The sequence below is a fragment of the Athene cunicularia genome (genome assembly GCF_003259725.1).
Source record: "Athene cunicularia isolate RWA chromosome 6 unlocalized genomic scaffold, athCun1 chr6_part2, whole genome shotgun sequence".
NCBI lineage: Eukaryota > Metazoa > Chordata > Aves > Strigiformes > Strigidae > Athene > Athene cunicularia.
The window spans coordinates 377,991-392,346 of NW_020799106.1; the positions used below are offsets into that span (position 1 = coordinate 377,991).

Here is a 14,356-nt window from a genome sequence, read left to right on the forward strand (position 1 = left end):
TCCCCCCCCCCCCAATTTTTGATTGCATCAGCAACTTTTGCACCCCTGAAAGCCCTTTTTTTTAAAAAAAGAAACTGTTTTGCTTTCGTGCTGTGAAGTGACTTAATTTAACTGTATTTCAGTTTCTCTGTCTGTTGGAGACTATTTCCTAGAGCTATTTCTGCATCCCCAGAAGGGTGTCCCCTTTTTGTGCACTGGTGCCATCCAGTCTCAAGGGCTTTTGGTGACACCAGGGATGTCAGTATACTGAGACGGGAGGAACTGCTAGGGGTGGAAGGAGGGAGAAGCCCTGGTGGGGGTGGTGGATGCACTTCTGGCACAATCTTGAGTGTGCCCCTTTTTCACTGAATTCCCCTCTGAATTTCTTTCAGATCAATTAATGAGAAGTTCTACCGAAGGACACCTGAATACATGTCTGATTGGCAAAAGCACTCTGCACCTAGAGTGCCCATCAGAACTGTCACAACTCAATTTTCAAAATAACTCTTCACATTGAATGCTAAAACCCTTTAGAGTTTTAGTCACTCGTGTTTCTTTGGTTCCTAGACATTGAACTTCTCAAAAACCTTGGCCTTTTGTGTCTCACAGGGCTCTCTCCTGAGTCATCTCCCACGTGTTCAGCTTTCACTGATTTCAGTTTGAACTGTACTGGAGAACGCAGCCTCTGATGTGCAATTCTGCACATGCATAGATGAAGTTCATTGGTATTCGGGGTTCAGTATTTAAGTTCTGACAGATGTGATCAGATAATACATTCTGAAGTGGTGCTAGCTTTATTTTTCTGCTTTTGAGTTTCCGTTGCAAGGTATCATTAGGTGGGCATTTTTTTTGTATGTTGTTTTTAGAAAATGTGGTTGCTTGGGTTTTTTTAAGTCGTGAAAGAAAAGACTTACTTTAATGTGTAAGAGTTTTGCAGCAAGCAGGTTGTTCTCAACATATGATACTTAGCTAATAGTGCACTAGCACCATGAAAGTCCCTTAATATATTTTTCAAGATATGGATTAGTACTTGTGTTTTGTGATTTCAAACGGATAAAGCATTTTGAAAATGTGAACAACATTTATTTCTGGAACAGTAATACATTAGGGATCAATTTTGGAGTCACTGACAACGGAGTGTGTGCTGATTTTTGGAGAGATGGCTGTCTCCAGTTGCGTGTACACTTCTGGAGCTTGAGCCATTGTTTCAGTGTGGTTGTGGGTGTGATGCTGTGGCTGTGTTCTGGTGATATGGGGACAAAAGCAGTCTATTCAAGGATGTGGTTGGTTGTACCCACAAAAATGTTTCACAGGAATGTGCTTGTTGAGTTAATATCACATGAGCTTTCTTATATAATCTTCTGAAGCAGATAAAAAGGAAAAACATTTGGAATCAAAGCCATTAAAGCGTTACTGGATTAAATAAAATTGTCTGGCACAAAATGGTTAAGGGGTAGCTCCTTGAATAATCAGCATTTAAAACTCAATTACTAGTTAATTCAAAACTGTCTCTGTAAATGCAGTAACATATTTTTCATATTTTGATTAAGTTTTGGGTTTTAATCACAGATAAATGCATGCAAAGAGTTCAAGTTTAGACCAAGAATCCTTTTATTGTTTTAAAAATGAAAGTTTTGATTTTTATATGTCTTTAGGTTTTTCCTCCTAATCTATTAGTAGAATTTTCAAATTCAGTTATCCTATCAGTCTTCCATGGCTAACGCCATCTGTGCTCTGCATTAAAAATGAGTCTGTCTTAAAATGTTTACAGATATCGACAACTTAAGAAAGAGTTACCATTAGCTGAGGCTAAATCATAACAAACACTTGCAAGTAATATTTAAGTTTTCCACCCCATCTCCCTTAATTAGTGTTTAGCTAGGGCTTGGTATCTTCTCCTCCTACCCACATTTTCTTTACTTCTAAAAGCACAGGAATAAAAGCTTTACATTATCTGTGGTTTAAGATCCAGGGTATTGTGAGTAACTATTCTGTATAATCTTTTTTTTTTTGCAAGATACTTTCTAGTGGGGCTACCACATAATTCTAAATTATCATGAGAAAAGCACCATGTGATCATGTAAACTACAGGGAACCCTGGTTATACCGAGTAATTGTAAATATTTTGCTGTTGACTTCACTGAACATAAAATTTAGCTCTCTCTATGCTATTTAATGACCTTTTCTGTTACCTTCTTTATGAAATGCAATAGTCATTGAAAATATATTGTAAAAAAGGTTGGAGATTTTTGATAAGTTTGTTTTTTGGTTTTTGTTTCGTTTTTTTTAACTGGACGTATATTGTCAGAAGAAGTCCAGTTGTTTGTAATTGGCTTTTTTGTAGTGCATTTAAAAATGAGATCTGTGATTTAAAATAAGCATCTCACTTTTTGGTGCCTCGGTAAGTCAGTGGTTCTCAGATAAATGATGTGTTATAAATAGATAACAAGAAAAGCTACTTTGCATGTTAATGCTGAATCCATAAAGCTGGCAACACCCAATGGTAGTCAAAATTTGCAGTATTTTTTAAAATGTCTTCCAGTGTGTAAACTGTGGCATTAAACCAAATATGTTGTCTTAAATATTCCTCCTTGGTGATAACCTAAGTAGTTGCCATAGCTGTGCTAATAAGTGGATGTTACTATGTAGTTCCAGAATTTCAGTGCCTGTCCCTTGTGTTTCCATCCCTTGTTCTCCAGGCTGATTGCTTCGCTCCCTCTACAGCAGCTAAGGCTGGCTATATGCACAAAAAAAAAAAAAAAAAAAAAAAAAAAGAATCAAAAATGTGTTTTGTTTTGAGATGCATCCAGTAAAATCCATTTCTAAAGCCAGAGTGCTGTGAAATGGATGGGATGGCTGGGAATGGTTGCTGTTGCAGGCAGCACAGAAACAGCTGCCACAAATGCCACTGTTTCCCAGGATATTTAAAATCTTCCGTTCTCTCTTTTCCTGCGTTTGTCCTTTGCAATTACAGGTTTATTGATATCAGAGCATAGTACTGGAAACAGTGAATCTGGCAGCCTTGAAGGAGGTGATGGTATTTATAGTATCCATATTATGGCTTGAAGATCATTCAATAAATTAGCTATAATGAGCCGTCCTGTGCTGGTATAAACATGAAATAGATTAATGAGACACTACAGTCACTAACACGTCTTTAGACCAAGCTTTAGACTTTCACAAATTAACATCTGAAATCTTCCTACTGAATTTTTTTCAACATTCCCAAATGACTGCATTTTTTTAACCAGCTCCATGCTTCTAAATAAAAGATCTTGCAGCCTTCCTTTGAAATGTGAACTGAATTCTTGTTCGTTTGATTAAACAGTGGTATCCGAGACTTGACAATGGTATATCCACTTTTGGAGTATGGCAATTGTGCATAAAGCTTTGCTGATAAAGTGAGACAAGAAAAATAGAGCAAAAATGCCTAGGAATTCTTTACTCCAATTTAGTTAGAAAGACTCCAGCGGAAATCAATAGCCCCTGCTGCTTCTACATGAAACACCTGGACACTTGGCAATTAAAAAAAAAAAAAAAAAAAATACTGAATTCAAGGACATCTGAATGCTTAACAGAAGTTCCCTTTTGTTACCTATAAAAGTCTGCATCTGTTGTGTTCAAAGACTAAAAATAACTTAAGGGGCTGTACTAGTAGTTCTGTGAATGCCTAGGTTTTATAATTTTTTTTTTTCTTTTAAAAAAATCAAACCTGAATAGAATGTGGATACTTAGCAGACTTTTGAAGCTATGAAGGACAATAGGACAATTCAACCATGGAAAAGTCAATGCAGTATTTGATTAGGAGCTAAAAAAACCAGGGGGAGACATGGGGGGGAGCAAATAAGATGATAGGATTTTTAGGAAAATAATCAGGAGAACTATATAGTCTCTACAGTGTTTTCCATTGTTTTGTTTTTTTCTATAGTTCTGTTTAGAACAAGTTTTTAGATTTTTTCAGTATTTAATGAAGCTGTCACAGAGTGTGTTTCATCATGAGTGCACCATGAAGTAACAGCAGGATTGTAGAAGACTCACATAATCCTGTATGTGAGTATATCCAGCAGAAAGTACCAAACAACTCCAGGGATTTCTAGGGTGTCAATTAATAACACAAGGTTTGAACTTTTGAGTGTTAGTGACTGACCTTTGTAGCTCAGACAGCTGATCTTTGCAGACCGGAGATCAGCTGTGCATAGACAGGTGTTTCCATGTGCAGCAACCTGGTGAGACTTGCACCAGTATTTGCATGACGGAAAAGGCTCTAACTGAAAACTGACATTTAATGAGACTGCATTCATTTAAAAAAAAAAAAAAAAAAGTTACAAATTATTGTGTACTTTCCAGCATCAGTAGTGCTTTCCAGGGCTGTCATAAGAAGCCCTCAGCATCATTGTTACTTACAACTGTTGTGCTTAATTTTGAAGACCAGAGACAGAACTCAGAACAATGCAAGAAAAACTTTAAATCACGTCCAAGAGGGGAATATGAAATATGACAACTTACGCCCGTTTATAAGTAACCAGACTGGGGTTGAGGGTGGCATTTTGACTCCAGCCCCACATTCCTGTGCACGAGCAGAGCACCACGTCACTGCTCTGGAAGGGTCAGAAACTCCAGTTCTGCGAGGATGGCTTGCTGCAGACGTTGACCATAGTTAGCAATTTATATCAGCAGAGAAGTCCAATTACTTGTATAATTTCCATTAGTACTCAAGCTATGCTTAAGCTATGCCGGTATAAAATGTCACATGCTCCATCTTAGTTCTGCTCTGACACTGCTGAATTGGCAAAAGTTTCTACTGTGGGCTTGATTTAATATTGAATAATATTGAACAGAGATGTGATTAAAGCAGAACAAAACCTTTGAAGAGTATATTTAATCTAAAACTTTAAGATGTTGACCTTGACAAGGTATTTTTGGGTTAATTATGGTAGAAGAGGAGTATCCTGCACTTCAGGCACTGTGCTCTGAGAATTCAGGTCACTACCTCAGACACTCTCTGATACTGCCTGTGTCCTTAGTTTTGCTCTCATTCGTGGGGACCATCTCGAGTTACCTTGGTCTAGGTAATGTGATTGCCTTCATAAAGGTGTTTGCAATAATTGTTTCTTCAGAGCAGGCTAACAGATAAAACTGTTATGGTCTCTAAAGCCATATCCAGTTGAATTGCTGCTCATCAAACAGTTTGAGTTACGTTTTGTAATTATCACAAGTGCTTTCAAATAGTATCTTCAGTTTTTCTTATTTTAAAAGGATAGAAATATGTCTGATTACTCTTGTTTAATTTTTGCCTAAGATTTTGAATGGTTATTTAAGTGCTCTTGTGTAAAATTGACCTTAAAAGGTGTAACTGGGCTATCTTTCTTCTACCTGAAAATAATTTCTTACATAAAGTCTTGAATTCGAGTTCAAGCACCTTGCAGCATTCTTGAAATGTCAACAGTGATGTGCTAGTTATATGTGTTGTACAAAGATTAGGGTGTGAATTTTCTTTTTCTTTCAAATGTATGTTATTAATCTTTCTTCACATAGTCTTGATAACAAGAAAGGCATAGCATTATTTTCTTTAAAATACACCAAGAATGCAAAAAGATTTTTTGGAATTATCTGAATTTTCTTGCAGAACCATACTTACAGGTGTCTTGTATTTCAGTGGTTTAGTTTTCAGCATTCAGCTTGGTGTCAGCTTGGTGGACATTTACTTTGTATTGAGTCATGACCAAAAAGCAAGTTAATGTGTTTATATAATTTTGAGTTTGCAAAGTTCCATGTGCATGGAGCAGTGCTTTCTTCCTTTAACAGCAGGCAACAGTATTTTGTGATCCTCTGTATGGTGTATAATGAAATGTTCTCTTAAAATTTTAATATATATTAGCATATTAGATTCTGGTCTTTGTCCCTGCAAAGTGAGTAGGAATTCAAACTTTGAAAATCACACTTCGTTAGAAAAATCTTATTTTAATTTTCTTTATTAAGACATCTGTCAGACATCTTCCTCTGAAAATTTCACGTTATCGTTGATTTGTCCACCTGGATTGGAAAGGCTAAAGAGACTTACAGAAGATAGGAATGATGGATAGTTCATGCTGACATGCTGTCAGCCTATTAGAAATCTCATCCAACTACATACCCAACAGTCCGAACTGATCAGTTTTTTGAACTGTGTTGTGGGGGTGCTTGAGTGGGCCTGTAGAAATACAGGGATGAGGTACCTGAAATGACCCAGTCTGTGGTGCTTCTGTTTAAGTTCTGGGCAAATTTTGCAATTGGTGAATGAAGTTAGCATAGTCCTTAGGTTTTTGGCTTTGTTTTTTCTTTCATTGCTGGGGGTTTTATGTTTTGGGTTTTTTTTTAGGTTGTTGCTATATTAACTAATTTTGCTCATTTTTTCATGAAAAAAAGTTGTGTATTTAAAACCATATTTCAGTGTATTAATACGAAAATATTGTTCTGGTTAAAGAATACAAAATAGGTGTGTGTGAATTTTAGAAGGGATACTTTGGAAATTGGAAGTGGTTGGAATTATACTCAGCTGAGTCTAGTTAGTTTTCCTGCTAATGTTTCCAAATACGTTTCCTTTTGTGAATCTTTTTAACAAGCTTGATTGCGAATAGTATTGCAATCACATTGATGTCTGCTGGCTCTGTGCTTTGGCTTTCTGTTAATTAATCTGTCTTGATCAGTTGATGTTACCGAGACCAATTTGATCAAATTTATTTAACACACACTTCAAGAACATCCAATATTTAGCATTTCTTTCCTTTTTTTGTTTTCTTCACAGACACTACAACGTATTCCACTGAGCGATCTGAGCACTTTAAGCCATGCAAAGACAAGGATCTTGCATATTGTCTCAATGAAGGGGAATGCTTTGTGATTGAAACCTTAACAGGATCACACAAACACTGCCGGTAAGTCATTTGCAAAGTCGCAAAGAAGTCTTCTGTCCAAGGGAGACAGCATTAGAAAAAACCCATTGCAATATAATATAGAAAGTTATAAAGTAATGGAATTTGCCTCTGATTTGATTGCATCCCTCACAGCTGATGGTTTGTTTTTTTTTTTCACTAGTCTGTAATATTTATAATAGAAACACAGAAATATAAAAAGCAACATTTTGATTGCTTTTATAGATAAGAAAATTTTCAGTATTCTGTATTCTACTCATATAAACAAGTAAGGATTAATGTTTTGGTTTGATTTTCACATGTTAAAATTTTACGGTCCTCTACATACCAGCAGTGTTCCTTTATTTTGGATACTCAAAGTAGAGCTTTGACAGTAGCTGTATGTGCTGGTCATTGCAAGAGAGGAAGAGTTGTCAGGTCATAATTTTAAGAATTCGGGTTTCTTAAGTTTACTTACTGAAAAATAAAATGGTCTGTAGTAGCCATCTGAACCTCATGTATAGCTGTTGTACGGTTTTTATGCTCCTGAACTTCTGTTAATGTCTGTGACCATCCCAAATGTATTTAAAAGAATATCAGAAAATAAATCCAGATCACCAGATAGAATTATTCTAGATGTAGTGGCCAATAAAAGGGAGTGATTTGCAGAAGAAAAACCATAACTGCTACTTAAAGATGAGAATAAAAATAATTCTGAACTATTCAAACCATCTTTTAAATAGAAGTGGTTCAAAATGACAATGTGTACTTATGATGTTTTAATTTACTTCTGAGATACTGTATTTGGCATACAGAGGTTATATTTAAGATGCTTATATGCCCAAATTCTAAACCTGAGCATCTAAATATATAGATATCTCTAATACATGTAATAAAGAGCACCTACCATACTCTGAAGCTTTCCTGAATGATTTGGGACTTAAGCTGCTAAATCCCACTGAAAGTAGAAGAAAAAGTCACAAAATCATATGTGCCTATTTTGAAAGTGGAGATTTATGTATTTGAAGATGAATGAATGTCTGCTTATCATCAGAAGAATATTCCTAAGATTTTTATTTTTACTACTGTGCTGGTAATTTTTTCTCGTTCAGTTGTATACACTTCAGTGACCATTCAGTTCCTCTCTGTATTTCATGTTTTCTTATGACATGCTTATTACTTTAAATATTATGACCCATTAATCATGGGAAAATGCTTACTTTTTCAGCTTCTATCATGAAACTTCACAGGTATTTTTTTCTAGAGCAGGTGTGTGATTTTCAGTCTTTCCTAAGGTACCTTCAGTGGTTAACAAGGGAATTACATGACTCAAATATTTAAGCATTTTTCATTGTCAGAATATTTAAACTGGACAAAACTGATACAGATTAATAGCAGGGAGAAATGGATATATGAGAATTTTCAATTTAGTTGGTGAACTTCTTAGGTAATTTATTTCAACAGACTAGTAAACTGTATGGGTTACACTCCTGCAGATATTTAGAAGTTTATCTCCTAAGAGAGCTGTCTTCAGCGGTGGTTGGTTTGTTTCAGAATCTTTGCTGATGTCTGCCTTTGCCAAGTTCTTGTCTATTTGCTCAGATTCTAATGGTTAGAAGCTTTTCCCCGTAACTAAACAAACCACAGTGGTGAGTTTTAATTCCTTCCAGTAGAGTGAAATTTTTTCATGACCTTCTCTTGTGTTACCCTTCCACAGGGAGATGCGGGTACCAGTTGTGAGCCTGTGCTCTCCCCTGTGTGACAGATACACGTTGCTTGTACAACTTTCAGACATTGACACATTCTCTGGGAATTAAACATCTGCTTATTTCAGTGGGTTCTTTGAAGTGTGCAACACAAAAAGACGTATAAGGCAGTAAAAATTCATATAGCAAGAGAAGACACATTTTAAAATTTAAAAGATGATTAAACTAATTATAATGCTTTGTTTAATTCTGTAAGGACCTTCAACACTGCAAGCAGCAGCTTGTTCTGAATCACTTTTATGATACTGATATGTATGTCATTAATGAAGAGAAACCTTTTAATTTGACCTTCAAATTCTGTATTTGTATCTTGATAACAGATCAAGATATAATCACTGTCAAGGCCAGTGCTGCGGTGAGTGGGATGCAGGTGTTTTTCTATCTGTAGCATGGAACCATGCTCTGAAATAGCAGCTAGAATGTACACGTATAGAAAAATATTGATGTACTGTATTTGTCCTCTAACTAGAAAAAAAGTCATTTTCCCTGAGAATGAAAGGGTGTTGGAATTCCCATTGCAATTAAAAGAATCATTTGAATACAGAATTATGAAGACTTAGAGAGTGAAATGATACTTTGTTCTTAGAATCAAGCTGCATTGTGTATTCTCATTGGGAGTTTGATTTTGCATCTGTTCTGGGAACAGAGCACCAATTTACTGAAATGGGAATTTGCCATGTGGAACAGCTGCAGATAGAAGACCTTGATGTAGCAAAAAACTTTTGCCCCACTTTGTCAGGTTTAAAGAGTGTTAGTAGATGATTTGCCTAGGCAGTTGTTCAGTTGTTCTTGTGTGTATGTGTTTAAGGACAAATGAGTCTTAAATAAATTTTAAAAATATAGTTGATAGCAATTAATAAATATTTGAGTTACGTCCTGGACCTCTTGTATCCTCATGAGCCATACCGTCAGTGCAGACAGTCCCAACTGGCAGTTCCAGCACCTTTCAGAGTTGACACAATTCATCACGCTTTTGTTCAGCACGAGGAGATGAGCACATGGGACTCAGCAGTCAGCACGGACATTGCCGGCTGGATGCTGCAGAGCATTGACGCTATAACTTGGTTTTGTGTTGTGACATCCATGCCTTACCTAGTTTGAACTTGTAAGTGTGGAGAGTGAGCACCCCCGGTAGAGCTCGAGCAGGAGGCCGTGTTGCAGGAGAGCGCTGGGAATACAGTAACTGAGGCCTGAAGCAGCCCTGCTTCTGTCTTCCATTCTCACCCACTGACAGAGAAGGTGTCCTAAAGTAAAGGGATTTTTTTGTTTTGTTTATTTGACAACTGGAGGAAAAAATACAGGAATGGTTATAATTTGAAATTCTATAGTTCCATTTTTGTTTGAACTTCTACATTTTATGCACTGTCTCTCGGTGAAAATTTGCCTGGGGATGTAAATTGGCAGAGTTCTCCAGCATGGTTAGGTAATAAACAAGATACATGGGATGTTGTTTGTGCTATTTTAAAGGTGTGACTTCAGTATTTATTTTTGTGATTGGTTTAACACAAGCTTATTTTAAGGATAGGGTAGGTCAACAGTAGGGAAATTCATATTTAGCTTCTCCATATGCTGAATTTTTTTCCCTGTTGCCTGCTTGAGAATTTAAGATGAATATTGAGGATGCTTTTATTTGTTATTTACACAAAACAAATCAAGTACACAGTCAACACTGACACTTAACTGGATATTATGTAATGCAGCCTTTAAAAAAAGTTTAATTTTTGCCCATAGAAATTTTTTTCAAAGACTATCTCAAGTCACTCTGGGATTTTGGGGTTGGGTTTTTCTTTCACGTGAGTATTTCTACATTTTCTTTTTAGTACCTTCATTTTCTTCTGATCAGCCATTTAGGACTTGAAAACACTGGATGAATGAGTGGCTGAAACTGTTGAGGGGAGAGGAGGATTGCACTTCCTTTATAAATTCTCTCCTGAAGGAAGCCATTACGACTTGTATAAGCACCGGAGATCTTGGCGTTGGCAATGAACTCTAATGTACTCTTGGATGTTGTATGAGATACAGCTTCTGCCCTTGATTCCTGCCCTTCATCTCTCCTTCATGAAGCAAGCAGTATAAAACCTGAATAAGCTTTCTAACAACAGAGAGTGAAAGAATAGATTCACAAATGCACAGTAAACAAAACATCATTCCCAGTTACCAAGTTGCTGCAGGTTATACATATGCATCCAACGAGTACTACTGTAGTTACTGTCCCAGGGTTTTCAGATTTCATATATCAGTCTGGTTTTGATGCATCCATCTTGTTCTGATGAATCTTGAGCTTGGTGATCTTGCTTGCTTTTGTGCATAAAAAATTCCATTTATACACTTGATTAAAAAATGATACCAGCATTGCTCAGCTTTGTTTTCAATTTGAAGTGAGACGAGAAGGATTGAATTCCCTTTTAATGAAAGTCCAGTTTGGATAAATGTTTCTATCCTGTCAGGTTTTATTGTGAGTCTTTTGCATAGTGTTCGCTGTAATGCAGGCGTAGCCCTTCCTGTCAGCACAAGCTTCAGAGGGGATCAAGCAGATTGAACTTTAGCTCTTGTGGTGGTGCAATTCTTACCCCTCCCTGCCCTCCTTGTTGGGCTACTTGGTGCCAGGTGTGATTCCATCCACATTCCCCCAGGCCATACACCAATCTGTGGAGATAAGGACTGATAACCAAGAGGAGCCTGGCTCCTGCCCACCCCACCCCCCACCCCCGCCCCGAAAGGGGGTGCCTGGGATGTGATCGGATGGAACAAGAACAGGTTTGCATGTTATTCAAATTCTTGTGCAACTGCCGGAAAGCACCAGGTAGTATTTGACAAAAGACAATTATCTTGGACCCTATAAACTGCGACCACCAGAGAGACCCTTTGAGCTCTCCTGGGTCACAGCAGCCTGTGACCAGCATCTCCCCTGAGCAGGGAGCCTCTCAGGTGTCGTCTGCTCCAGACGGAAGGCCAGGGCGAAGTCCCCCCGCTCGAGTCTCAGTTATTGCCCATTGAGGAATGCCAAGGCATTGGGAGTATTTGCTCTAAACTCGAGAGGGAAATTTTCTTTGAGCTGGCTTCTATTTCACCTGTTTATTGGTGGAGGTGTGTGTGTGGGTACGTACCCTTGCCCTTGTTCCTGTGTGCTTGTCCCTTTGGTGTTCATTTTACCGAATCCAAACCCCTTTGTTCCTGTATGTAAATGTCTGTTTTGTTTATGTGCATGTACATATGTGTATAAATTAAGGTACCGTTAAGTAAGTTAGAGTGAATATTGTCATTTTAGAACCTGAATAAGTCACTTTTCTTTCTGAGTTATTTTGTATTGACAAATAGTTGTTAGTTATTAATAAATCTAGATTATTTTCCTACATCATTACCGTGTCAATACTTTCATCCGCGACAGCTCTGAGCATGGAATAGGATACATGCACTTAATGGGAAGTTAAAAATCTCAAAAGATAAGAATATGATATCCCTGTTACGTGGCTTATCGGGGTTTTTGCAGTCTGACCTAGGTGTTTTAGCAGCTACTCCGTTCTGTGTTTTCCTCCGTCTTGTATTACAGTGACAGTTTCCCAGGGCGCTTCCAACATGTAAAGAAAGCAAACTCGAAAAATGATTCACTGCTGAATAGCACTGAGTAAATAAAACATTTCATTGATCTCACAATATTACAAGGTTAGTTTCATCAAAAATAATCCATTGTATTAAGCTGACAGTGTAACATACAGCTAGAAGAATTTAAGGGATGGTAGAAAGCTGTGCGTAAACTTTAGGATACTTTCCATGTCAAGGGCAACCAGCAGACCACCTGTTGTGAAAATTACTGGTTTATGAGCATAGCTGTAGCACACGTCTGTATGGTAGGTGTGTAGTTGCACACATGATTCGTTGGAAATGCTGCCATTTTTACTTTAATGTTTACTTTATATAAGCTGAGGTGAACTTGCAATACCACATTAGGTAGCTCCAAGCTGTTGTTAAGCAACTGTATTTTAATATAGATATCACATTGCATTATTATTACATCACTTGCATATTCAGCACGGCTTTCACAACTTGTGGTTGCCTTCAGTTGTTTCTGTTAGCTCAAATGAAATGGCCTGTCTGCCTAAAGCATTGTGTCTGTGATTGCAAAACTCAGGCCTTTAAGAAGGCAGGAAGCAGAAGAAGAAAAATGGTTTCCAAGCCTCAAAATGAAATGGTGTACAGCTCAAGACATCTGTAGGACTTGTTACCTAGGTAGTGCAGCTTTTTTGGTATTAACCAATATCAAATTATTTTTACCATTTGGTCTGTAATCAACACATAAGATTTGAATCAGTTAATCAGAATCAAAACTAAATTATTTTGTTCAAATGCTATACTTCACCAGCATAAAATTAGTACTTTCTCAGTTATCCCTACTCGTACTAATAGCCTTCTAAAGCCCTTCAAGTCTGATACTCGGGTGTAACAATTCAATAAATAACAGTCTTTTAATGTCCTCCCCTGGTGAAATAGTGCAAGAACATATTATGAGATATGTACACTAAACCCGGCTGTGTTCAGTAACACCTGATTCATGCTTTCATAAGTTAGCATTCAGATGATAGAGGCTCTCGAGAAAGCTCCTTGTCAAAGCACTTTAACTCTTTATTAATTTTCAGAGTCTCAACACTCCATTTTAACAGTGGTTTTTATTTACAGATTTTCCCCTAAATTATAGCATTTAGCAGATACTTGCCGTCTTCAGTCGTCTGCAGCGTGGTAGAAAGTACTTTCAGCTTGAAGAAAATATATAATATATGCAAATTGAAAAGTCTTACAAAATTGAATTACTTTCTGATATCTGCAAAACTGAGTGTTTTAACGCAGCAGTGTAACAGTCTGTATTTCCAGTGTCGTGACAGACATTTCCCGTGATGTGTTCACAGAAGCATGTGCTGAAGGGTGAATTTAAGTTCTTGAGTACTGAAAACCATCGGTGTTTCTTGCTGTTGTTGCTGTTCATGTACTATCATTCCTTCAAGCAGCTCTGTGCACTGGAGAAGTCACTGGCAAAACATCTATTATCCATTTATCCCTCTTAAACATTTTCTGACAACAAGTTTGTATTAGTCTTATTTTGGGGTAAGGGATAAATTAATGTTAAAAAGAAACACAGAATAAAATAAAGCTTTACAGTTAGCATCTCCATAGGAAAAAACTATCACTGTAGTTGTGTTCATAGTACTTCAGATTCTGTTTGCTTTCTGCTGAGCGCCTTAACAGGACAGATTTTCTAATTATTTCCCTTTGCAAAAGGTTGATTGCTAAACAGTATAATTTCCTGGTTCCGTTTCTGTCTTTTTGAAGTCGTAAAATTTACACTTGTGCTTCAGGTTATGATGAAGCTCTACTTTTCCAGTCAGAGCAATAAGGTAAAAGCCACAAGACTATGCATAAAATGCATGCCCAGATATTTACATTGCACATTAATTTAACTTAATTCACAAGTGATTCATTTGATTTGAGCAAATATCCATAAAAATAAAGTAAAATTCGAAGTCCATTTCATCTTGTTTAAAATGATTCTTCAAATTAATACTCTTGAAAGAGTTAGAGGAAGAAGAAAGAAAGGAGAACTTGCAAAGCTCTGCATCCAAAGTTAATGTTGAAGCTGAAGAGAATGTATATGTTTTAAAATTGTCAGCATAGAGGACTGAAAAACTGTGGAATTCATTTCTCTTTACCAGAATACTAAAAGAGTAATTT

At 36.9% G+C, this 14,356-nt stretch overlaps 1 protein-coding gene across 2 annotated transcripts in view; it reads left to right on the forward strand.

Moving 5' to 3' along the window:
• Positions 1-6,764: 6,764 nt before the first annotated feature.
• Positions 6,765-14,356, forward strand: part of NRG3 (neuregulin 3) — a 204,827-nt gene continuing 197,235 nt past the window's right edge. Inside the window, exon 1 of one of the 2 annotated variants that reach the window (XM_026851926.1) lies at positions 6,765-6,893. The gene's annotated coding sequence lies outside the window, so the exon portion shown is untranslated. The remainder of the gene's footprint in view (positions 6,894-14,356) is intronic. The other variant, XM_026851928.1, reaches the window with a different exon arrangement.